Source organism: Canis lupus, chromosome 9 (genome assembly GCF_011100685.1).
Source record: "Canis lupus familiaris isolate Mischka breed German Shepherd chromosome 9, alternate assembly UU_Cfam_GSD_1.0, whole genome shotgun sequence".
NCBI classification, from domain to species: Eukaryota; Metazoa; Chordata; class Mammalia; order Carnivora; family Canidae; genus Canis; species Canis lupus.
Genome location: NC_049230.1, coordinates 39,735,962 through 39,762,814, shown reverse-complemented (window position 1 = coordinate 39,762,814; position 26,853 = coordinate 39,735,962). Strand labels below are relative to the sequence as shown.

At 44.7% G+C, this 26,853-nt stretch overlaps 1 protein-coding gene and 1 long non-coding RNA gene across 3 annotated transcripts in view; one reads left to right on the top strand and one right to left on the bottom strand.

The window, feature by feature from the left end:
• LOC106559309 overlaps positions 1 to 13,184 on the top strand; it is a 29,766-nt gene extending 16,582 nt beyond the window's left edge. The window contains exon 3 of the long non-coding RNA XR_005364677.1: positions 12,697 to 13,184. This is a non-coding gene — a long non-coding RNA (uncharacterized LOC106559309). The remainder of the gene's footprint in view (positions 1 to 12,696) is intronic.
• The window catches only part of ASIC2 (acid sensing ion channel subunit 2), a 1,001,679-nt gene that overhangs the window by 292,917 nt on the left and 681,909 nt on the right, over positions 1 to 26,853 (bottom strand). The gene's annotated exons all lie outside the window — the stretch shown is intronic.

Genomic DNA, 26,853 nt, shown 5'->3' with positions numbered 1-26,853 from the left:
TGGGCCTAAGTGTAATATTTTATATTTAATAAATAGTGGTTATTTTATTATGGTTAGTTTCTGTTAAAGAGCTACAAAAACTTAGTCTTGTACATTCTCAACATATTAGACACAGAGAGGGCCTTTTTATAAATACAGAAACTGAGGCCCAGAATGGGAATTAACTTATCTAAGGATGCACAGGATTTCCATGCTAGAATTAAAACTTGGAAATGGATCTCTGAAAATCCCTGCTTATTACTCTTGTGCGACATACCATTTAAAATATTTATTAGGGATCCCTGGGTGGCGCAGCAGTTTGGCGCCTGCCTTTGGCCCAGGGCGCGATCCTGGAGACCCGGGATTGAATCCCACATCAGTCTCCCGGTGCATGGAGCATGCTTCTCCCTCTGCCTATGTCTCTGCCTCTCTCTCTCTCTCTCTCTCTCTCTCTCTCTCTGTGACTATCATAAATAAATAAAAATTTAAAAAAAATTTATTATTTTAGTCGCATTAAAATAACCTTCCTATAGGTGTATTTTAATGCTATAGCATTCCTTTGAGCATAAAAAAAGATTAAGGATTATGTTTGTTATTATTATTATTCTGTGTCTTCCTACAGAAATAATTTTGCTTCTTGCTGCAGGTAAGAATCAGAAATGGCCATTTCTCAGTCTTCGAGGAAAGCAGGTCGTAGTTCTTTTCTATCAAATTTTTGGTAGAAATAATCCCCTCTTATGTGGGGACAAAATATCTATTGAACTTTCATTACACATTTTCTTTTCACTGAACTTACAGCCCCCTTGGTGAGAAGCTTGACACTAACTTAACTAGAGCATTGTAAATGTGTAGTTCTCCAGGTCATCAGCAGATCATGGGCACCATGGTTTGGACCAGACATTTCACAGTGTTGGAAGTTAGGTAATAGCAGGAATAATGGTGTCAGTATTGGGTCTCAATCTGCCCAAGATGTCATGGTTTCCCTTTTAGCTTTCTGGAGCCCAAGAATCCATGCTTTGCCATGGACCACCATGGATCCATGCTCTGCTTCCTACCTCTAGAGAAAGACATGTGACAGAGGAGGGATAGGCCCTGTATGAGCCAACAGCAAGGGCCCAGTCCTGTGAATCTGTTCCCAAGGGCTTGGGGGTGGAGGAAGTGAATTGGTCTTTATTTCCATCACTGCAACTCTGGCTTGTGAACTTCAGATCTTGGGAGATCAGAGCCTGAGCCAGGCTGAAAGTGGGGCAAAGTCAGCTCTATGTGTGGGTGAGAAGTGAGTCTGAATCACCTCACTCTCTCTCCTGAGTGATAGGAGAAAAGCCAGCAGGAAGTAAGATCCAAATGTTGCCAAAAATCCAGCCAGAGAGTCTTGTCTGCCAGCCCTGCTTTTGTGGTTTTCAAGAAGAGTCTTTCCCTTGAGCAACTGGAGCTGTTGGTTTGCAATTCATGCCAATTCATTGCAGCAAGCCTCTATTAAGTACCTGCTGTGTGCCTAATTAATCCACTGTCGTGATGCAAAAGAAGTAGAAGTCTTGACCCCTGCTTTCAATAAACTTACCAACTAGTAGAAAGATTCATGTATTCATTTAACATTTTCTGAAAGCCTACCTTGTGTTCAGTATCAAGTGCTGAAGGCAGAGATGATTAAGACATAGTACCTCCCCTTAAGAATGCCACTGTCTGACAGACTAATGGGGGAGACAGGTGCCTACAAAATGAGTGAGAAGGACTGGGAGAGCCATCTGGTAGGACAGAAGCAAAATAGGAGGGGTGCCTTGCCCAGCCCAGGCTCAAGTTAGAGGAGGTGATACTTGAATAGCATCATGAGGGATGAGCAAGAGTTAGCAAGTGAGGAAATAAAATTCTGTGTGTACAGTGTAATTTTAGGAGTCAGAATCATCCCCTATTATAATTTAGGGAATGGTTTAATGATTCATAAGAATAAAGGGCTACAGTGTTTGAAATTGTAGCTATCTTTTTCTGGATATACCCACAAATAACTAGAGAATAATTAAAAAAAGAAAAAAATAACAAAAAATAACGGAACTCTCACATGCTGCTGGTAGGAGTGTAAATTGGTACAACTGTTTCTGGAAAACTGGCAGTATTTGCTAAAGCTTAACATATGGCTACCCTATGACATAGTCATTTTACTCCCAGGTATATATACCCAATAGAAATGTATGCATACGCTTACCAAAAGTCATGTACAAGATGATTCACAGCAGTGCTATTCCTAAGAGCCACAGCCTGGAAAGTGCCACAATGACCACGAGTGTAGAATGGATAGATGAACTGTGCTCTCTTCAGGACAATACAGTGCCATGCCACAATGAGAATGAATGACCCACAACTATTGAAGCAATGGACAAGTCTCATACAAAAGTGTACATGCCATATAACCCTATTCTTATAAAAAAAAAAAAGTACAAAAACAGGCAAATTAATCTATGCTGTTGGGAGTCAAGATAGTGGTTATGCTGGGTAGGGGTAGTAACCAGAAACAAGCATGGAGGTGGGTCCTTTACTGGTGTGGATGATGCTCTAATTTTCTACTTGTGTGTTAGTCACACAAGTAAAAAGCTTAAGAAGTACTTAAGCCATGAAAAATCAACAGGCTGTATTGCTCATGAAAGTACACTGTCTTGTGTGTGTACCATGCTTCCATAAATTGTTGCAAGCCATCTGGAATCCAGGGAGATATGGCAGGTCAGAGGCTGACTATAAGGGCTGTGGGAATGTGGTGTTCAGCAAAGGCTCATGGTGAATTAGGTCCTCCTGGGTTGCTCTTCTCTCAGTAGAGTGGGTACTTCTAGGAGGCTTGGTGTCCTTGTGCTATTCAAGCACTTCATTTTCCCTCAGAGGAGTCCTCTTCTCACCCATTTAGCTTTTGTAACAGATATTATTTCAGGAAGGGGGCTGTCATCAGAGGAAGGGTTTTTTTTGTTTTTTTGTTTTGTTTTCATACGATTAAATCTCTGTCTGTTATGGGTGGCTTGATTCTCTGTCCCTCAATTTATACATTAAGACAATGGGGTAACAATCTGGGACAGTTGTTGCTGATTCACTCCTGACCCCATTAACTGCTTGCTTGCTGGGCTCCAGCAGGAGAAAGAATGTGACAGGAACCATACAAACTCAAGGGCTCATTATATTCTGACGCAGGGGCCTGAGAAGCCAGGGGTGGCCTGATCCATCTGCAGAGGTATGGAATCAGAAAACCAAGCCATGTGCCTGGTGCATTCCTAGGAGGCTCTCATCTCAGCATTTTATGTCATCCCCTTGAGCCCATCCTTGTGGTCTCTTCCTCCTATAAAGACAGAAGCCCTGGAATCCAGCAATATTTTCAATAGCACATGGGCTGCTTCTCTCCATATCTTAGAGAAGAAAGCCAGGGGAAAGGCATGTAAAGCTCATACTAATCATTCTTCCAGGCTCCTGGGATGCCTGCTGTCCTCCTCACTCCAGATGCCAAGAATGTCACAAGAAAACCACCCCGGAAAGAGATGTGACATAAGCTACCATTGTCCCTGACAGCCCGGGATCCCATCTTGGCCTAGAGCCACAGCGAGGTAGATGAGAGAGAACGACGGGTTGAATATAGACTTCATCTGAGCCTTTGTGCTTGATGCTTTCATCTGACATCTTTTCCAGCTCTGGGCAACTATGTACAGAGTACCTACCAGAGCCTGGGCACTGGAGATACCGCAGCAAACAAACAAACAAACAAACAAAACTAGACCCTGACTTCATGGAACTCACAGTCCAGCAGGGAAAATAGCTGTTAAGCAGATGTTCACACATATGATTAAATAAATGGTTCTATGCTAAATATGGAGAGAAAAAGAACAAGCATATCTGAGAGCATATGACAAGGTGACCTGGACTAGTCTGGGGTAGTGAGGGAAGGCTCTGCAGAGGATAGGCCTGAAAAGCCAGCCTCTGAAGGCTGAACAGGCATTACTCGCTGTAGAACATGAGGGGAAATGTTCTGGGGTGGGAGGAATAGCTTGTATGGAGATCTTAAGGCAGGAAGGAGAATGTCATTCAGAGGAACTAGGAGAAGGTCAAGGTGGCTGAAGTGTGTTGCATGAGAGCAGAGATCAGCCCAAGAGCCAGCTGCAGAGGCAGCCAGCGTCCAGACCACGGAGGGCATTGTGGGTTGTGAGAAGAATTCAGTAACTGACTTTAAGAGTAATGAGTGGCTATTGAAATGTCTTAAGCAAAATAATGATATGCGTATATTTGTGTTTTTAAAAGGGTTGGGGCGCCTGGGTGGCTCAGTTGGTTAAGCGTCTGCCTTCAGCTCAGGTCACAATCCCAGGGTCCTGGGATCCAGCTTTGCATCAGGCTCCCTGCTCAGGGAGGAGTCTGCTTCTCTCTCTCCTTTTGCCCCTCCCCCTCACTCATTCTTTCTGTCTCTGTCTCTGTCTCTCTCAAATAAATAAATAAAATCTTAAAAAAAAAAAAAGTTACTCTGGCTTGTGATGGGCAGTGGATAGGTGCGGGGCAAAAAGGATCTGAGCAAGATCGGTAGGAGTTCATGGCTGTAACCCAGGCAGAGAATATGGCAGATTGGACTGGAGGAGTAGTGGTGGTGACAGCAAAGAGTGAGAGATTAGAGCTGTAGTTTGGTGACAGAACAGCTAAGATTTGATGATGGCAGGGATGGGTGAGGGAAACAGAGGTGTTTATTATGTCTGTGCATGATGTACAACTGGGGGGATCACTGAGACAGGGAGAATGAGAAAGGCAGAAATGTAGAGAAATGCAGAGAAAATTCTAAGTTCTGTTTTTATCCTAATCCTCAGAAGAGTACTCCCTCTGTAAATAAGAAAATTGAGATCCAGAGTAGTCAAGAAACTCGGCCAAGGTCACAGAGCAAGCTCTCTAAATCATAGCATCCAGGTACTTTGTGGCCAATTTCAGAGGCTCATGTCTGTTATACATCACATTCCTACAGCGCATCACAATTTACAGAGCAATTTCAAATACATCATCCCATTTTTTATTTCTACCAGGACAGCCCTATATGGTAGATGAAGCACGTATCATTATACCAATTTTATGGGCAAGGAAATTGAGGTCATTAACTTGACCAACGTCTTAGAGCTGTAACTGGTATGAACAGGATTGGAACTCTGGTCTCTATGACTCCCAGACCATGCTTTTTCTACCAACATCCTTCACTGCTAAGTTCACAAATGCTGGAGTCAGATCAATTGGTTGGTGGGCTGATATTGGGCAATTTTATTTAACCTCTCCGCGCCTTAACTTCCTCACCTGTAAAACTGAGAAAATAATATGTCTCACAGGCTTGTCACAATGCTATGAACTGTGTTCAATGAGCAGATGTGTGTAAGGCACTTAGCAAAGCACCTCGCACAAAGTGCACACTCAGTGCTCATTAGATAGGAGGCTGCTGCTGAGAGTGCACTTCTTGGCCCAAGCATCCCCTTTCCCTTGAGAAGAGGACCCAGAGAATTGCTGACCAATTTTTCCCCAAGAGGCCTCCAAACTTCTCTATCAACCTCCCATAAGGACTTGGAACACAGGTCCCATTCTCTCTGCCCAGCTCCTTCCACCACAGACAGCAAGTTGCTGAGTCTTGATAATTCTTCCTCAATTATTTCTTTCTTCTTGCTCATTTCTTCCCCATTCTTGGCGCTGCTCCAATTCAGACCCAATTTCCTCTTGCCTGACCTCCTCCAACAGCTTTTAGCTGCTCTCCCAAGTGTTCCATCCAATCTAGCAGGTACTTCCCTGTGTCTTCCCATTGTCTACATGACAGCACCTATACTCCTCTATTAATAAATCAGGCATCTTTACAGTCTCCTGACAATCTCTTTCAAACTTGTCTCTCGGTGTTATTCAACTGGGACCCTTATCTTCACTTTTTAAAAAATATTTATTTATTTATTTATGATAGACATAGAGAGAGAGAGAGAGAGAGAGGCAAAGACACAGGAAGAGGGAGAAGCAGGCTCCATGCCGGGAGCCCCATGCGGGACTCGATTCCGGGACTCCAGGACCGCGCCCTGGGCCAAAGGCAGGCGCCAAACTGCTGAGCCACCCAGGGATCCCCGTGGGACCCTTATCTTCAACCAAGAAATCCAACCCACCATCTCCCAGTGTGTCACTCACAATCCATCCACCACACTTCTGGCCACTTTGTCCCTCATACCCAGAACATCCCTCTTTCTCCTTTCTACCTATCTTCTCCCCTTCTCAAGGTTTCACTGAAGTTTCACCTCCTTTGGGAAGCTGCCCCTGATTCTTTAGGCTAGAAGTTTCTCCCACTGGTCCTCAAAGTGCTGATGGCATTTCCTAGACCTTGCAGGCTGGAGCCATGATGCCCAGAACAGCATCCAATACATAGTGTGATACCCGCCCACCACCACTTATGGTATCTCCGCTTCTGGAGGCCCTGCTGCTATGATCGAGATACCTCCTCTACAGTGGGCACACACAATCCCTACTTTCTCCTTGTCCTACCCTTTAGAGAACTCATACATTGTTCTCCCTCAGGATTCCCTCTCATTCACTCTTTTTGGTTCCCTGTTCTCTCCTCCCATGCAGCATCAGGGAGAATCAGGCCAAAGAGCTAAAAAAGAAAACCCTTGTCTCCACTTGATCCTGTCTTCAGCACTATTGTTGTTTCTGAGTTGTTGTTTTTTATTTAAATAGAGATTCAGCAAGCCCTGTGATACTTAATGATTGCTATATATACATATTTTATGCATTAAATTAGTCTCCAGGGGATATCCTGCTAAATATAGTAATTATGTGAACCAGAATGTTTTCAAACACCTTTCTCTCCTTGCTATTTTTTCCCCTTCCCTGGAGCTGGGGGTGATGTTGTTGGGAAAGCGAGGTGGAACCTTGCCCGATTGGCCAAATGCTTTCCTTATTTAAGAATCAACTTCTTGAGGAGGCAAGAAAAAGCTCAGAATCCAAGGGAAAATAATGGTGGTAATGTTTAGGCGATGAGGTAGGAGACAGCATGCAGTAGTTAATAGCATCGTGTAGCTTTGAACCATACCACCATCCCTTATGAATGGCCTAACTGTGGGAAAACCTTTAGTCTCTTAGGACCTCAGCTTCCTCGTCTGTGAAATAGAGGTAATAGTATTCATTTTGCAGGGTATTTTAGGATCGGGGCTACATATATGTGTAGTAGATAGTAGGTGTTTGTGAAGCGGTGGCTATTAGTGTGATTAGGCTATTAATTCCTCCTTGGCTGAGAAGTTCATTAGCTGGAAGGCTGTTGAGTTAATGGGACTATCAGCCTCCAGTGGCTAAGGAAGGCTAAGCTAATGCATGTAGGACCCAGACTGAGAGTCACAGCTTGTCAGATGGGATGGGTATCTTAGAAGTCATCTGGGAAAAACTCCCATACTACAAATGAGAAAATGAAGGCCCAAATTTCAGAAGTGGTGTGGCCAAGGTCAAGACCTCATCACACAGCCTGGTATCTTGAGTGCCAGTACAGGACTCCCCCCTCCCCCCAAGGAAGCCAATTATATCTTTCTATCTTAGTTGGCACTGTGTGGCCTCTCTCAAAAGTCTTTTCTCTTTATATACAAACCTGGAACATGAACATTTGGGTCGAGGCATTGGCCCTGTCCTTAACAGCTGTCCCTCAACTTTGGATGAGCCACTTAACCTCCATTCAGCTCCATTCACCTCCAGTTTTTTTCACCTTCCCAATGGGCACTATCATCCTGGCCTTGGAGGTTTGTGAAGATCAGAGGTAGTAAGTCTGTGGGCCTGTGCAGAACCACCCACATGGGTGATCGTACCTGTCCTCTCCTCACAGAAAGGAGTTGCCTTCAGTAGTGAGGAAAAGGAGGAAAGTATTTGGGGCAAGGAGGGAAGGTCCTATCCTCCCACCCTCTATGATTTAGGCACATAGGTGTGCTCTTAGAGATACTACCTGATGCAGTGGGAAAAGTGTGGGGTTTTTGTCAGGCTCTACCCTTGGGTTGCTTTGTGGTCAGAGATCAGTTACTTTCTCTCTCTCTCTTTAAATCTACAAAAGGGAAGTGGTTATAGGACCACATGATCAATAGGCCTCACCACTGTCCATTGTGAGGGAAGGAGCTGAAGTTCCTTGGGGCTGAAGCATCTAGGTCTTCCCCAGGCTCTTCACTCTACCTTCTTGGGAAGCCCGCTGGGAGGGGGAACAACACATGTCCTGTCTCCTAATTGTCCCGATTCACTCTGAACTTCTCAAGTGACTGGGCATCTGGCCTCTGGCAGGGTTGAGAGAAGGGCATCAGGATTAGCATCCCACAGAGTCAGGGATAAATCAAGTACAGGAATAAAGGCTGTGTTCATTGAGCCAGACACCACCATAATTGAGTCCTCATGACATGCCAGAGGCACCGCCATCCTAGGTCCATTTTACAGATGAGGATGCTGTGCCCATTGCCCTCACATAAGTGTACCCTACCACAGGTATCCTAAAGAAAGCTAAGCCCTCTGGACTCATTTAATCCTTCTGACAATGCTATTCCAATCATCATTACTACTATCTTCATCATCCAGACAAGGAAACTAAGGATCAACGAGGTTAAGATACTCATTGAAGGCTGCACAGCAGGTAAGGGGTGGGGGGAAGTCAGAACACTCAGTCTGTTTGTATGGAAAACCTCAGTTCTGTTTACTCATGTTTACTCAAGTAGGTGCTGCTTCTGTTTCTTCTGAGTAATTACTTTCTGGGACACCAAAGGCCCTGAACTGAATGGCACAGATGAAAGGCACACATTTTATTTTGCCACTGTTTTTTGATCTGCACTCTTGCAAAGGTCTGTACTGACTCATGAGTCAAAGACAGGCCTTTGTTATGCTAAGTAGCAGTAATTCATAAGCCATATGTTTAAAAAAAGCTACAAATTTTATTACTCATTTTCTACCAGATAGGGTGGATAGTATCATTTAGTTCTTATGTTGCTCTTATGGTTATCGCTATTCTGCAGGTAAATGCCCAGAGTCATCTTGCTAGCAGGTGACAGAGCCAGGATACAAAGTAAGAGCCTGCAACCTCGGTTGCATATGAACAACCCCATTAAGTGGGAAACTTTTGGAAATTAGGTGGTCTTGCCCTACCCCAGACTAAGCGATTCAGGATCTCTGGGACACAGAGCATAGAGCAATTGTGTTTGAAAAAAGGATCAAATGATTCTGATGCTCTGAAGGCTAAAAATCACTGCTTTACTGGCAGGGAGGATTCTTTCCCACTAACTGATGATGCCAAGTGTCTAAGTGGTGTCAACTTTCGGTAAGCCCCTTTGTGTTATGAGGGTTGCCTCAGGCTTCTTGGTGCCAGAGAGGTTAATACTAGAGCTTCTTGCTACCAGTGCTGTCCAATAGAGATATAATGTGGGATATTTATGCCACTTTACATTTTCCAGTAACTCTGAAACAGAATTGAAAAGAAACAATTGAGATTGACTTTCATGGGCAAAAGACATGAAGAGAAATCTCACAGAGGAAGACATAGACATGGCCAACATGCACATGAGAAAATGCTCTGCATCACTTGCCATCAGGGAAATACAAATCAAAACCACAATGAGATACCACCTCACACCAGTGAGAATGGGGAACATTAACAAGGCAGGAAACCACAAATGTTGGAGAGGATGCGGAGAAAAGGGAACTCTCTTGCACTGTTGGTGGGAATGTGAACTGGTGCCGCCACTCTGGAAAACTGTGTGGAGGTTCCTCAAAGAATTAAAAATAGACCTGCCCTACGACCCAGCAAATTGCACTGCTGAGGATTTACCCCAAAGACACAGATGCAATGAAACGCCGGGACACCTGCACCCCGATGTTTCTAGCAGCAATGTCCACAATAGCCAAACTGTGGAAGGAGCCTCAGTGTCCACCGACAGACGAATGGATAAAGAAGATGTGGTCTATGTATATAATGGAATATTACTCAGCCATTAGAAACGACAAATACCCACCATTTGCTTCAACGTGGATGGAACTGGAGGGTATTATGCTGTGTGAAATGAGTCAATCGGAGAACGACAAACATTATATGTCTCATTCATTTGGGGAATATAAATAATAGTGAAGGGGAATATAAGGGGAGGGAGAAGAAATGGGTAGTAAATATCAGAAAGGGAGACAGAACATAAAGACTCAACTCTGGGAAACGAACTGGGGGTGGTGGAAGGGGAGGAGGGCGGGGGGTGGGGGTGAATGGGTGACGGGCACTGAGGGGGGCACTTGACGGGATGAGCACTGGGTGTTATTCTGTATGTTGGTAAATTGAACACCAATAAAAAATAAGTTTATTATAAAAAAAAGAGATTGACTTTCAAAATATATTTTATCTAGCCCAATATATAAAAAATACTATTTCAACATGTAATCAATATAAAAATAATTAATGAGATTCTTTACTTTCTTTTTCTTTTCTTTCCTTTTTTTAAATTAAGACTCAAAAATCTGGTATGTTATCCCCTATAGCACATCTCACTTTGAACCAGCCGCATTTCAAGTGCTCGATAGCTACAATGTGGGGAAAGTGGCTAATGTATTGGACTCTACCACTTTAGACAATTTTCTCTGGCTCTTATCTTCACCCCCAGGTTTCAGATTCATACAGGAATTATAGCAGTATGCCCAGGAGAGACTGTCCCTCATTGAATTTTCACAGCCTTCTAGGTACCAATCTATCTTATTACCTACACACGGTCTGTTCAATCCACAATAATCAATCTCTGCTCTCCCAGATGCCCAATGATTACCACCATAGCATTAGCTAATACCTCCATCCCATCCCATAATGGCCATGGTGTGTGTGTGTGTGTGTGTGTGTGTGTGTGTGTGGTGAGACTATTTAAGCTTTACTCTCTTAGCAACCATTTCACCCACCGACTCTTTAGGAAGGGTCCAGCCTTGGGAGAATTCCAGCGACTTCATTTTGGCAGGATGATAGAAGGCCAGCGCTCCTTCCTTCACACTCCTTTCCTTGTTTGTTTCTAAAAAAGTGAAATGTCTTGAGAAATAATTTGATGATATGGATCAGGAGACATAAAAAATATCCATTCCCTTTGACCAAGTAATTTCCTAAGGAAATAATCTGAAATGGAGAGAAAGCTTCATGCCTGGAGATGCTTATCAGGCCTTATTTACACTATGAAATAATTGGACACCACCCAAATGTTCAGCGCTGGTGTGGTGATTACAGGGGAGAGCCAAGTCTGAAGAGTGGGAAATCATGCAGCCATTTAAAATAGTATCAGAAAGTTACCATAAAGGAGACTTCTTATGGTAAAACATAAAGGGGAAAGAGCAAGTATCAAAATTGTTTATGTAGAATCATAAGTATGTAAAAATATCTCAACACAACAAAATAACAGAAAAAGAATACACCAAGAAGCTTAAAGTAGTTATCTTTTGGTATGATGATTGGCAATTTTTCCCTTCCTTTTTTCCACTTATCTGTATTTTTTGAAATACAATAAGTATATATTCCTTTCATAATACAATAGGCTTTGTTATAATAAGTAAAAACAGTTAAGGGGGAAAAAAACTTTAAGAAGCAATTAGAAAGTTTTCTGCATGTTAGAAAATTATTTGGCTATGCCTAGAGGGTCTTGGGGGAGAGGCGGGGGGAGGAGTGGGGGTGGAAAGGGGATTGTGGGTCTGAAGGCTCCTCTCCTGCCAGGGAGATTTGCATTTTGCACACTGATGCATCATTTCTGACAATTTGCAAAGTCTTTTCCTCAAGGCTTGGACTGGGGCTGCCCTTCAAACAAAAAGCCAGTTTGTGAGGAAGACCCCTCTTCAGTGGTGTTGACACAACAAACTCTTTCTTCAGCCTGGAGCTGCAAAATGGACGTATTCAGGGCCCCCAGGAAGAGGCTGGACAAGGAGGTGCTCAGTTGCTCTATGTCTAAAATTAAGTGTCTGAGAAGCACAACTATTTTCCAAACCCCTGGGCAGAAGAATCCTTGTCTTAGGGCACTGAGTTTGAAACCCCAAGGCCTTCTAGAGTCTACATGTTCTAAAAGAGGAGCCTCATAACCTTTGTTCATTGCAAAATAAGCTTAGAGGAAGGAGCATTAGCTGAGACAACTTAGGAGAGGAGTTAGTGTGCCCATTTCATAGACAATGAAACTGAGGCCCAGAGAGGTGAAGAAAGTCACTATAGGAAAGAGGGGCACCCCTGGGGTCTAAATTCAGCAAAGTGCATTCACTTGCATTGTGTGACGTGTACTTGTGTTGTGTGACCTTTTCTGCTCTACTCTGCAAGGGTTATAGATGAGGTGGGCTTTCCTTGGAAGAGAGAAGCTTGGCTGTTGGGCTGGCTCCCAGTCCTGCCCAACTATATTTTCCCATTGGTGGGTTCTCACATTTTAATGCAAAAAAAGGGAATTGGACTTGTCCTTCAATGACCACCGCCACACAGCCTGTTCTGAAGAGACCCCATCAATAATCAACCCAGCTAGTGTGCAATCCTTAAGGTTGAGAGGAAGTTTGACCAAAGAGTGCATTCTTACATTCTGATATGAAGACAGTATCTTTAGCCCTTACAAAACGAGGGGAGATGGGTTGCATTATTTTTAGGGGTTATTTAGAATGCATGCAACTGTTCCTTCTCCCCAAATGAGCAACCCAACCCAAGACCAGGGTGGCTCGTGTGTCATCCTCTCCTGACAAGGATTGACAAAGGTCCTCTGTATTTGGCAGGTGACGGGGGTCTTCTTCCTGTGGGCAAGTGCAAGACTAATGATGCTTTCAGCGGAAGATGAAAGAAGAACTCAGGCAAGCTGCAAACATGCAAGCTGTCAGGGTGATTCACAGAGTAATTACAGAATAATACAGTGTAAACTATTAGGGGGTAATAACAATAAGTCAGGATAGACTCATCGCATTGAAAACTTGGGGCTGACAAACCTGCCAGTTATTTGCTCCTTCTCGAAGTCTATAAACAGTGTAATATGAGCTAAGCCTGGCAGCTGGATTCAAAAGAGACAGATCTATTTTTCCTTTTTACATTAAGTTGTGATGTAGAAATGGAAAAATAGAAATGTAAGCAGTTAGGCTAATATCAGCACTAATGTCCAGATACAGTGATAATTGTCAGGTGCCTAAAACCCCCAGATATGGGGTAGACTCAGTTCATTGAAAGTCAAAAATAAAGCAAAGGCATAAGGATGGACGTGCCTCATTCTAACTCAAAGGAAAACAAAAATAATAAAATGAAAGTCGAAATTGCTAGAGCACCACCTACTATGTGTTGGGTAATTTATACACGTTCCATTTACATGAATTCTCACAAATTAGCAAGTAGGAAAGCTTAGTCTCATCTTTTGGGTCGAAGAAACTGTGGTTTAGTTCATCAAAGTATTGCAGTCAAAGTGACAGAGATGGTAAGCAGGGGAGACAGGTTTCAAACCCATAGATGATGGGTTTCAAAATCGAGGCATTTTCTACCGCTCCAGGCTGGGATGGTCCCAGGAGCTGTAAGGTTGGGTGGAGTCAATGAACCCATAAGCCCGATTGACACTAAGGACAACCGATCCTCTTCAGAGGCTGCCAAAGGAAAACAGTGGCATGTTCTGTGGCTGCCGGCAGGATGGCTAAGTATGGAACAAAAGCAGGTCCAAGCACAAGGGGGGCATCCAGCTGAGAGGCTGTAGTCACATGTAGCATGAATGTGAGGCTGTCCAAGGTCAGAATTATTGATCAAATACTCAGGGAGCGCCCCTGTCATGTTGGGACTTGGGGCCATGAAGGTAACTAAGACAGTCCCCACACTTGAAGACCCCACAGGTCGGCCCATCCCAGGCACACAAGAGCTACCCAGAAATAGTAGATTTTCAGAATGGGTAAGAATGAAGCCAGAGTCTCCTTTGAATGGAGGTGACATTAGCGTGAAGTACTGAGGGATAATTAGGAGAGAAAAAGGCAGAGTTTAGACAGAAGGACCTGAGCAAAACACCAGGCACAAAAGTTCTGGGATGTCCATGTGCTGTCAGAGTGGGGCAGAGTGGAGGCAGGAGGGGGGAGAGTATGATAAGCCGTGCATACCGCACACAATATCTGGGCTTGATGGAGCAGCACTGGGAAGATGGTCAGGTGGGCTGGTTATGTCCGGTTCTGGGAGAGTTACTCAGGGCCTGACAAGATGGAGTGGCAGGCAGAGTGCAGGATCCAAGTACAGGGCCTGGAATCCAGGCCTGGAAACCAGGAGGCTTGCAGGCTGGGGAGAGGGGGTGGGGGTAGGGGAAGAAACAGGAACAAAGGGAGAGGAAGTTGGCCAGAAAGCCAGTGGCAGAGATCCAGGCTGTGTCCCTGCAGTGGAAGAAGGGAGCAATGGTGACAGTAAAGAGGCTTCCCCTGAATCAGAGCTGTCTGGGCCTGGGATTTCCATGAGCAGCTCCCCGAAAGTGATGGGGGTCCAGCCAGCAGTGTGTCCTCCAAGGGCAGCCCAGGAGCCCTCCTGGTATTTCACTATATGTCAAAAACCCTGGGACTAGTCTCCATGCGGAGCTCCTTGTCACATCTCCCCTCTGCCCCTATCCCTGCCATTCAGCACTTTTGTCCTGAGCCACTCCATGGAAGACAGTGGGGGGAGGAGCAAGGTGGTCCTAAGTCTTGCTTAGGCCTGAGTCTGCCTCCAGGACCTATATCTGGGCCTCAGACACCTCCTTGGCCCCAGGCTTTCTGTCCTTTGGGACAGTTTCTGGATCATTTCAAATCTTTAAAAAATGGCATTTATGGGCGCCTGGGTGACTCAGTGGTTGAGCATCTGCCTTTAGCTCAGGGTGTGATCCCGGGGTCCTGAGATAGAGTCCCACATCGGGCTCCCTGCAGGGAGCCTGCTTCTCCCTCTGCCTGTGTCTGCTTCTCTCTCTGTGTGTCTCTCACAAATAAATAAATAAAATCTCAAAAAAGGGGGGGGGTGGATTATAACTTCAGCATCTCTAGGTGAGTCATTTCTTTGACTCTGCCATCGAGGCTCTTATTCTTACAAGGAAAGGGCAAGCTGAGACGCCAGGCCAAGCTATACTGGAGCCTGAAGCAAAAGGAAAAATGATGAACAAGATTCTTGTCTTTATTTTAAAAAGTGGATCTTTTGTTCATCATGAAGTATTTCTTTTTTGACGCTAATTTTGATTTTATTTTTTAAGTACTGCCTGGATGTTTGCTGTAGCTTAAGACTTAGAGCTCCCCTTAAGTTTTCGGCTGAGGCAAGGGTCTTCGTGGCCACACTCCTTGCCCAGTGACGAGTGGGCGACTGATGGTAGAGGTGCAGCTACTGTATGTGAGGTGCTTTACAGAAATCCCTGGTAGTTCCTCCCAGGGCTGGGGGTCCCACTCTGCCTACAAAGAGAGTGAAGCCCAGAAAGGTTAAGTGAGTTCTCCAAGGCTGCCTGTGCCTGAAGAGTGATCCACGTTTCCAGGTTCTGTCAGACTAGCCCTCTCTCTCTCTCTCTCTCTCTCTCTCTCTCTCTCTCTCTCTCTCTCGCTAGCTGGAGTCTGGCTGATTCTACAAAGCCAGGCCCACTTGATGATGGTGTAACCTGTCACACAGGTGGTAACAGAGCTTCTGTTGACTGATAGAAAAAGGCACCAGACGGTCAGATTTGTCAGCATGCTCATGGCACAGAGGAGCCAGGAAGACTGAATGTAGACAAATGGCCTCAGTTCTTGAGACAGAAATATTCCTAGAGCAGAGAAGGGTGATTTGTCAGGCTGCCTGGGCTGGATGGAAATGTCTCCTGAGAACGTGCAGCTCCCTTTTAATTTGGGGCTCTTTAAGCAACCCCCAGCCCCAGAGCTGGCTTTCTGCTCCAGAGGGGCCCTACCCTCTCAGAGGGGGCCATGGGAAACAAGTGACTCAGTTTCCATTGTACAAAAGCACATTGGCAGTCCAGTGAGGGAGCAGCAACAGAACCCAAAGTGCTTGGACTGTGCGGTGTAGCAGAGCCGGAATCAAACCCTGACTCTACCACTTAATAGACTAACAATGGCCACCATCTGTTGAGTCCTGCCTGGGTCACTCAGTTTCCTGAGCTGCACCAAGAATTTACATTTTCCAGGTGTGGAACTGAGGCTCTGAGAGGCGTTGATGCCCAGAGGCATGCAATAGTTAATAGCAGAATCCAGATTTTTAGCCCAGGCTGGTCTGACTCCAAAGTCTTTGCTATGCTTCCCCCAGGTCATGTGGCCTGGGGCAGGTTACTTTACTTCTCAGGGTCTCTGTTTCCTCCGCTGTTCTATGGGCTATTAATGCTGTTGGCATTCTTGTGAAGATGTAATGAGGTCATGCATTCGATGAACATCCATTAGGGGATTGCACTGCTTCTGGTGCCACACTGGCTCTGGAAATGGGAGAAGGATGGAGACAGTTCTTACCACAGGGACCTCCTGGACTACTGGGTGAGGTTGGGAGTAAGCAAAGATGGTAGACTCTAATTAGAAGCACATAGTAGAGGAAAGTTGAGGTGACCGGGAGGAAGGGTGTAAATAGGAGAACCCAGGGTGGCTTCCTAGAGGAGGTGACATCCAGCTTGGGTTTTGAAGAAATTCTGGGGCCGGGGGCAGGGGTAAGGGAGGTAATTCCAGGCAGTATATGCAAATAAGAGGCAAGAAGACAGAAGGCACTCATAGGCAGGTATGGCCATGGATGCTGGCCAGAGCATGCATTTTCAGTGGGAGGAATAACCACTGATGGCAAAAATTAGTTCTTGGGAAGGAGGGTGAACGATGTTGGATATTTCAATGATTTGTGACCTTCCAAAGGGTCACAGTACACAAACAGATATGCAGCATATCTGTGGTATTAAAATTTCTTAGGGAGATGAGGAGAAAAAGTCTAAAAAGTCTCTGTAGGTTACAACATGGATGAACCTTGAGGACATCATGCTAAGTGAAGTATGCTAGGCACCAAAGACTAATACTGCGGGATTCCCCTTATATGAGGTACCTAGAGTAGTCAAATCTATAGGGACGGAAAGTAGAATGGTGGTTGTGTGGAGCTGTAGGATAAGGGGATGTGGAGTTATTGTTTACTAGGGACAGAGTTTCAGCTCAGCAAAATGAAAGATTCTGGAGATTGGGCACACAACAATGTGAATATATTTAATACTATTGAGCTGTACACTTAGAAATGTTTAAATGGTAAATTTTATGTTATCTATTTTTTCCATCACAATAATTTTTTTTTAAAGGAAGAAAGAGAGCCTCCATAGGGAAAAGGGCTGAGAAGCACCGGATTAGAACAGGGTGCTGGGGGAGATGGAGCATACCTGGAGATGAGGCTGGGAAGGTAAGCAAGGCCCAGCCTACAAAATCTTGGAGATTGTGTTCAGTAGACCGGTTTCAATCCTATATGTTTGAGGTTGACAAACTTTTCCTGTAAATATTTTTGATTTTCTGGTTCACATGGTCTACTCAACTCTGCTGCCATAGAGCAAAAGCAGCCATTGACAATACGCAGATGAACAGACGTAGTTACGTTCCAATAAAGCTTTATTTACAAAGACCAGTGCTTTTGGATTTGGCCTATGGACTGTAGTTTGCAGACCCTTGCTGTGCACTCAGGGGATCCAATCTGCATTTTAAGAAACCACAATCTCCATCTGGCTTGGAGAGAGTGGTGCATGTCAAAGGCCCTGCCTAACACAGTGCCTTGCCCTTGAGGTGGTTCCCTTTCTTTTCCCTAGACTGGGCAGTGCTTCTGAGTGGGGACAGGATATAGTTGTGTCTCTGAGACTGCCTCCTCTTTTTGGCTTGTGCACACCCAGCGCTGTGATGGCTCCCCAGTTTCTGATACCCTGGGAAGGGAAGAGATATACCTCTTTGACATCATTTTAGCTGCAGCAAGAAGAGCCAGAGCCAGATTTGGCAGTAATGACACTCGGATGGGTATCTGATATTTCTCTGTAGGTCATTTGTTAGTAAAATCTACCCCCCACCTCCCAATGCACCCTCCTTACACCTCCCACACTCCTGTATTTCATAGCTTTGATACATTAACTCCAATTGCTGGAACTGCAGGTAACACTCAGAGTTGCATTTTAAGCAGGCAAGGGTGACTGCTTTAAAGGTGGCCCCTCTAAAAAGGTTAATATTATAAATGCACCTTAAATGCCTAATACATAACCAAGCGCCACAAATATGGAAATGTCAGCAGCGTTAAAACTCAGAAAACAAGAAAAAAAACCCAGCTCACCTTTGCTCTCTGCTGTATTTTATGAAGATCTGTGCTAAATCAGGCTACCAACTGGGCTCTAGAACCGCCTTCAGGTCCCCTTGGGCCCAATGGGTCATGCCTGTGGGTGTGGATGGGCCAGAGGAAAAAGCCGCCCCCTCCAGGAGTGGGAAGGACCACTGTCAGGGACCAGTCTCTTAATCTGCCAAAGTATTGGTCTTCTCAGATGCAAAGTAGGGATGCTGATAATTATTCTTGCCCTACTCGCCTCATTTAGAAAATTCAGAAAGTTCTTAATTAACTCTGAATCCCACCGTAACATGGTGCCATTTTTTTCTGGTGCCCAGGTCAGGGCTTGGCACACAGCCAGCACTCAGCGATTACTCTTTGAATGGATATTTCTTCTCTTTCCTTATATCTTTTTTTCTTCCCATAGCCTGTAACTTCAGAGTTGGCGTTCGTTAGTTTAGACAAATGCTAAAATTTCAGTCATGACCTCCTCCAGGTATACTTGTGTTTTCTGGGAGATGATGTTAGAGAGAAACTACTCTAAGATTTGAAGGAATAAATGTCTAATAGTGGAATTTCAAGTAAATTAATAGTTCAAGGAGGGAGACATTCATGATCCTCAAATTAGACTGCAGAGGGGATGAGACTTGGTGTGATTCCTGGCTCACCACGCTAGTTCCACATAGTAAGTATATGTGCGTGTGCCAGCATGTGGAGAAGAGCGTGTGTGTGAATGAACATGCACAAGTGTGTGTGCACGTGTAGACAAGCCAGGATCAGGATTAAGATGAAGCAAGTGAAGCGCCAGTGACCATGATTTAAGGAGGCACTGAGAACAGGTATACACCTTGCATTTGTGTAACGCTGGGAGTCAGCACTTCCATAAACCTTGTGTCCCTAGATGCATTACCCTGGTCCCAGCATTGGGATATTCCCATGTGTGAAGGGAAAGGGCCTTGTTTAAAATGCAGTTCACAAAGAAGAGCCAACATCTTAACTCTAAAGAGCCTTCCAAGCCCAGGATAAATTTCCTTAAAATTTGGATTTTCAGGAGCTCATTAAGGTCAATCAATCCAGTGGTAATTCAGTGTTAATGGGCATCCAAGTCACCTGGCCAAAGCTGATTAAACCTCTAGATTCCCAGCCCCACCCCCAAGATTCAGGGCTGGGGCTCTGGAATCTGCATGTTTGATATGCACACATACTCCTTAGTTCAAGTAATTCTGATGTAGGTTGTCCAGGACCACCCTCTGAGAAACTCTTATAATTAGGGTGATCATGCAATTCATAATCCAAACCAGATCACTTCTAGAGTGAAAGAAATTTGTCATAGTTTAATCAGAGGGTGGAAAACTATGCCTGTTTTTGTAATAAAGTTTTAGTGGAGCATGACCACGCCCATTAGTTTAATATTATCCGTGGCTGCAGAGTTCTAAACTATAATGGCAGAGTTGAGTAGTTGCAACAGAGACCACATGGTCTAAAAAGTATAAAATATTTACTATCTGGTTTTTTACAGAACCAGTTTCCAATGCCCAGTTTAGACTATTGTTCAGCCAAAATGTACCCACACCTCAATTCATCCTCCTGTGGGCAGAGTGTGTTTCTCCATATCATTGATATTGAGCTTAGCCATGTCTCTTATCTTGTGGGATGGGATGTTAGGGACATGACACAGGTTTGCTCTCTTGTTATTCTCATTTCAATGAGAAGAACATGTCCTGGCTAACCTGCTGATTCACGGAGAATGAAGGACATGTGGAGAAGATCCAAACCCAATTCATTGTGTATAGCCAAGCCCAGCAGAGTCCATTCAAGATCAGTCAACCCCAGAGTATCCACAGACTCCTGAACAGGCATAATGGATTGTTGTTTTAAGTCACTGAATTTTGGGGTGGTTTGTTAAGCAGCATTATTACAGCAATAAATGATTGATACAGAGATATTGTTAATAATTACTTTATGTTTAAAGGCATAATCTGGAAATGATTACCTTTAATTATCTTCCTTTCACTTAGAAACTGAGGCTCAGAGGGGTTTGACCAAGAAAATGTTTGGAAATGCCTGTTTATGTCACTGCACTGCATCATTCAAAATTAGATTGTGGATATATTGCTACAGAGCCTTGAAAGAGAGATGCATAGTGGTCATTGGGATATACTAGAGTGGGCCCAAGGGCTAAGTCAGGATCACTCTGACTGCTGGTGCCCCTTTTGCCAAGGTACTGGCTAAAGGCCTGCCTCAGACTGACATCTCTTGAGATGAATGCCCCTACCCACTCCTGAACAAATAAATAGCAAGAAAAATGCAACCCAAGGGAAGCGGTACCAAGAATAATTATATAGCAGTCACATATTTTGATTCAAACTTAATGTTGCTTAGCAAAAGAAAATGTGCTGTGAATAAACAGAGATCAATTCATGCCACCATCAGGTGGCATGCCACATTAGCAGATGTCCTTAAATCCTTCTGAGAGCCTCAACAATTTCACTCCCATGCACTGCAAGACAAGGGCCCTCTGAGGGGGTCCCCTGTGAGGAAGTAAGCAAAGAAGGAGCCACCTGCGAAATCCTGACGCTGGTGCTAGGGATTTAATCTGCAAACTGACTTACGGTCGAATGGTGTGTGTGTGTGTGTGTGTGTGTGTGTGTGTGTGTTTTCATGGGCACCTTTGTGCAAGTCTATGTATGTGCTTATATTTTGTGTTTGGTTCTTGGTGTCTGTATATGTTCATATGCATGTCCATGGATTTATGTATATGAAGTGTATGTCCCTGCTGCCCCAGCTCCCTGCTGTCTGACATTGTTAATCCTCCAGCTTGCTTGCTATCCTACCTATAGCCTGGCCACTCCTGGGGGAGTCAGATGACCATCATACTCTCCATTGACTGATTAAATCCACGTGAAGACTGCAAGTGATCAGTAACTCTCAACTCAGCCTTCCTACCCAGGAAAGCTGCAGTTCTGGTTTGGGGGCTTTGAGGGCACGGAGGTGATTTTCCCTGATGCAGTCCTGTCCCACCATTTCTGTGTATCTGAGGATGAGAGAGCAGCTTTCAGAGATGAGAAAAAGCTCATACCCTCTCCACAGCTCCCCTCCTGCCCCTTCTCATTAATTCTAGACTGAGTCCATCTCAATGACTTATACCCAGGATAGAGCTGGGTAGGCTGGACAAGATGGGGTTCTGTAGGGAGGCAGGATGGGCCTGAGATGCTACTCAGAAGGACCAGAAGTTCATATACCAAGGGACATATGCAAATTATAGCCAAATAGCTGAGTTGAGTCAATGCCTAGATGCAGCTTCAAGCAGCTGGACTGAGGATTAAGAGAGGCTGAGACTGGCCAGGGACCAGGAGTGGGTAATCCTAATTGGAGTAGGAAAAAGAGTAAGGCAGATAAGACACAAGGCTGTGAACAGGCCAGAGGGGCCAGAGTCTCAGACGGGTCTTGTCCAAATGGCCCAGGACCAGGTGAGCCTGCTAACATACTCAGAGTTGGACTGGGCTGACCACAAAGGGTCCCTCTTCTAGAAAGCTCTACTTAACAAGCCCATTGCTCTTCAGTCACTCATAGAACCCTATTCCTCACCTCTCAGTCCTCTCCAGTGCAGCTCTGTGATTCTTAACAGACTCTACTGTCTCCTCCAAGAATTTTGTTCAACTTCTCTGGACATTTAGTCTCCTCCAGACATTAGCTGCCTATAGTCCAAGCCACTCCCTTGTCACTTGTCATTGACTTGCTTCACTGTATTAGATTTTCACACGTGTCCAAATCCCTCATCTACAGCCAGACTGAAAGCTCCTCTGACACAAGAAAGTGTCTGCTTCATCTTTGCCTTCCTTCTGTGCTGTACGCTTGCATGGACTCAGGCCACCGTCTTTGACTCGTGGGTTGATGTGGCTGTCAGTAGCATAAAGTTTTCTGTACATGAGAGAAACTCAACCTTAGCCATATTTTCTTCCTCTGCATTCTCCAATCTGAGTTCTGTGCTGCCTCTACCCACAGCCCATAGGCTCAGCCCTGTCTAGTTCTTGAACCAACTCAGCTCTCCACTCCACCCTCATCACCACCAACTCTATCATCCCCTTACACACTCACCCAAAATGCACGAGATCTCTTCTCCATAGAAAAGTCGTGAATTGATCCCTAAGCAGTCCCTATGGAGCTATTATGCCTTTGTCCACATTTCCCCTCCTATACCTGGACTGCCTTTTATCCTTTTCTGTTTTGCAAACGTTCATTTTTCAAGACATGGGTTAGCCATCACTTCCTCTGTGAAGCCTTCCCTGATTCCTCCAAGCTGATTCTTCTCTGTCTTCCCATGGGAACTTGTTCATGTCTCCTGCTAGCACTTAGCACATCGTGGTGTCAAAAATGGCTTAGATGTCCAATTTCCCCATGAGACAATTAGTTCTTCCAGAGCAGGGATCATGTCTCAATCATTTTTGTGGCTTTCCATCCCTACCTCCTAGGGCCAAGTACTTAGTGGATTTCTCATTGAATATTTTAATAACTCCCTGGGCCAGTTGCTAGAGAAGGAAGAAAGCCCCCAAGGCAGGTGGAGCAGGGTCAGGAGAGGAGCAGAGCTGGGTGTCAGGAGGTCAGTGGCAGGAATGTCTCACTGGAATGTCCAGTGAGAACTATTCCTGTAATACTACTAGGCACATACAGTCCAGCAGCTGACAGTCACTGTTATCCGGTGGGCAGGTGGCACCAGGAAGGTCTAGAGCAGATAATAAGCTCCCAGGACACAAGCCTGGAGGCAGCTGCTAGTGGGGAAAATGCTTGATCAGAAGAACTGAGTAAGAATTCTGAGCTGGCCACTTGCCCCTGCGTGACTCTAAGCCAAGAATTTAATCTCTTTGGGCCTCGGTTTCCTTATAAATTGGGGATAAAAAAAATCCCCATCTCATAGGTTTGGGGTAAAGGTTAAATGAGATGACATGTTTAAGCAGTGGACATAAGGCTTCTTGACTATGGTAGATCTCTCTGGAGTCTTCCATTCCACTTATCCCTGTTCAACACACATTTCTTATGTCAATTACCTACTATTTTAGGAATATATTTATTTATGTCTGTTTGGTGAGTGGACCAGACATTATTCGAGGACAGAGACCAGATTCAGCTCTGTATGCTTAGTACCTGCATATATGGGTGCCAAATACACTTGAATGAATGAATGAATGAATGTACATTCTTAGTTGGGGGAGTCATGCCACTATAAGTGCAGCAAAACCTTGTTTTTGTAGGGGAGCTGAGAGAAGTAGCTTGAATTAGCAAATCAAAAGAGGGTTTTTAAAGCAAAACAAAAAAGTTAAAAAAAAAAAAAAAGAACTTTCCAGTTTATAAGCCACCAGAATTCATGACTACCAAAGTGTTTCCAGATAGAGGTCTTGCCAGGGAGGCTGTGGTATACAGATAAGACTCATTTGTAATTAGTAAGTGTCCATTTGCATTCAAATGCAGTAAGGTGCTCAAATTCTTAAAAATAATCTGTTCTCTGGAAAAGCTAAATATTACCCTTGTAATCTTGAAGATTAGCCATTTTTGTTTCTTGGTAACTTTTTTTCATACATTCCTTCAGCAAATATCTGTTGAGTTCTTATTCTGTGCCAGGTACTGTTCTAGGCACTGAGAACATAGCAGTGAATAAGGCAAGGTGCCCTGTTCTCACATATATTATGATCTAGTTAGGGGAGACAGTCAATAAGTAAATGAATAAGAAAAATAGGAATGGAAAATATGGAGCTGAGATTTACAACAGGGTGATGTGCTCATGAGGGACTGGGTGACTACTTTTGATTGGGTGCCCAGAACAGGGTGAGTGGAACTCCCAAACAGAAAGAAGAGCTAGTGCAGAGGCCTTGAGGTGGAAAATAGATATTCAAGCTGTGGACAAAGGGGAAGAGTGACATAGTGATGTTGGAGAGGAAACTAAAACCTGAATCACATAGGACGTTATAATCTCAGAATTTAGATTTTGTTTCAGGTGCAATAGGTGGGTTTAATCAGGGGAATGACATAATCTGATATATGCCTTTACCAAACACACACACATACACACACAAAAACAAAACAAAAAAACCTCTTGGGGTCTCAATGGGAATGGATTTTAGGGACCAAGAATGTAAGCCAGACACCAGTTAGGAGGTTGTTCCAACAGTGTGATGAGAAACAATGGTGGCTTGGAGGAAGATGTTAACAGCAGAAGTGGAAACATGGGAATATGCATGTACTTTCTTCAATGTATTTTGGCAGTAGAATCCATAGCCTTTGTTAATTGTCAGGGGGAGAAGGCAGTGAGTCAAGGAGAAGAATACCTCTAAGATTTTTGGCTTGTGATATTTTCTGAGATGGAAAGAATTGGGAGGAACAGTCTGGGACTTTCTCTGTGCCAGCATGCATGTGTTTATGTGGACACGTGTGCACATGTGCTTGAGTGATAGGGACAGCAGTGTTTGAGGAGTAAGGGTTTTGCTCTGGGCATGCTAAGTTTGGGCCACCTGTAAGCCAATGGATGTCTGCAACTTGAGCTCTGAGAAGTGATTAAAATTGGAAATATAGATCCAGGAGCTATTTACATATAGATTACCAAGGAAAAAGAGTGTAGATAAAGAAGAGAAGGAGACCCCAGACAGAGCCCTGAGGCACTCCAATATTTAGAGTTTCAGTAAAGAAGGAAAAACTGGCAAAGGAGAGCAAGACAGAAGGGGCCATCAAGTAGGAGTAAAACCTGAAAATGAACTGTCACCAGAGCCAAGAGAAGAAGAGGCTCTAGGAGAGAGGAAAGGATGGACAGTGTTGACTTCCATGGTGTGAGAATCGAAAACTGCCTGGTAGTGGGACAACCAGTGACTGTGACTGTGGCCTGGGTAGTATCCATGTGGTGGTGGGGTTGCACATGTGACTAGAGTGGGAGGCAGAAACACAGACACCTATGGACACCTTTTTTTTTTTTTTTTTTTTTTTTTAAAGAAAGTTTTGCTACGAAGGGAAATAGAGAAGTGGAACTCTGGCTGAAGGGTTGACTGGGGACATGTGTGTGCTGCAGGTAGGTTTGGGAACACATTTACCTAAAAGGGGAAATGATGCCAGAGGAAGGGAGAAATGAATGGTGCAAGGGAGGTGGGACTGAATCACAGGGCTGAGCTCTCAGGGAAGGAGAGATTATGGCCTCTGGGGCACAGGAGAAGGGATGGCTTTTGAAAGGGGCATAGACTCTTCACCCATAGAAACAAGAGGGGTGACAGAGAAGATAAATTCAGAAAAGCGTCTCTTCAGCTTGGAAATCTTAGAGTATGTCTACCTAGTTGCATCTAATCACATTCAAGGGTAGAATAAAGACCGTGGCTGTTGTGTGTGAGTATTTTCAGGGGGAAGGATGTAGGAGTTTTGAGTAGAGACTAGGAGGTGTGAATAGTCATTTTGAAGAATAGGCAAGTGAACTTACTTGGAGAGTGTAACCGGATTGCCAGGCAACAGTGAGTGCCACTTTGGGATTTCTGGCTTTGAATATAAAGCTGGACCAGTTATCCTGTGAATGTGCATTTTCCTTTGGCACTTTGCAGGAAGTGGAGAGTCAGATTTAATCATGCTTAGAGCCTGCCCTGTGAGGTAAGAAGAGGCAGAGGTGGCAATGGAATTAAAGGTGCTTGGTATAGAGTGACTGTAACGAAAATGTGTGCAAAGATCAGAAGAGGACTCGAGGGCATGGCGGGGGGCTGAGAAGTAGGAGAGGTCATTGTGTAGAAGCCTTAATGAGGTCACAGAACTGCAGAAGTCTGAGCACTGGCATGGGTGCACCAGTAGGATAAGAAGTCATTAGAGGGGATACTTAAAGTCAAGGATTCTCAAAGGTGATGCAACCATTGGTAATGATAGGGTCAAGATTGTAACCATGGAACTCAAGAGCTGAGGCAGTAATGGCAGACCATTGATGTGGATTCTGAAGTTGGTGAGAGTAAGGATAGGGGTGTTAGAGAAGACACAGAGACAGTGAGTGGGGTCTGATTGAGGTTGGGGCAACAAGGAAGGCTAGCTGGTGGTAAAGGCTGCATACCTCCAAGGAGATGTGCATACATATGTACATATAAGTGCAGCTGCACGCATGTGTGCATGCATGTGTCGTGGGGGATATGCACCATTAAGAGGCAGCACTTGAGGGCAGGAAGGAAAAGATCTTTTTTTTTTTTTTAAGATTTTTTTATTTATTCATGAGAGACACAGAGAGAGAGGCAGAGACACAGGCAGAGGGAGAAGGAGGCTCCATACAGGGAGCCTGATGTGGGACTCGATCCTGAGACTCCAGGATCACGCCCTGGGCTGAAGGCAGGCACTAAACCTCTGAGTCACCCAGGCGCCCCAGGAAGAGATCTTTTAACCCTCAGGTACAGATAGAACCGAAGGTAAAAGTGTTGAAATGGGCTTCAGGTAGGATGAGGTGAAGGGAATATTCAAAGAAGGATTGTAGTTGTCAAGGTGTCTTCTGTCCAGACAGTGAGCTAGAGAGGGCACAGCACAAGGTGGGGGAGGGCTAGGACGTTGGGTGGGATTAGCAAATGTGCAGAGTAGTGAGGAGATGAGGTTCCATCATGATGAACATGGAGGGGCCTTGGGTTTTTAGTGGGGATGGGGCTGAATAGGGTGTAGGCTCTAGAGGAGTGGCCGGATGGCCT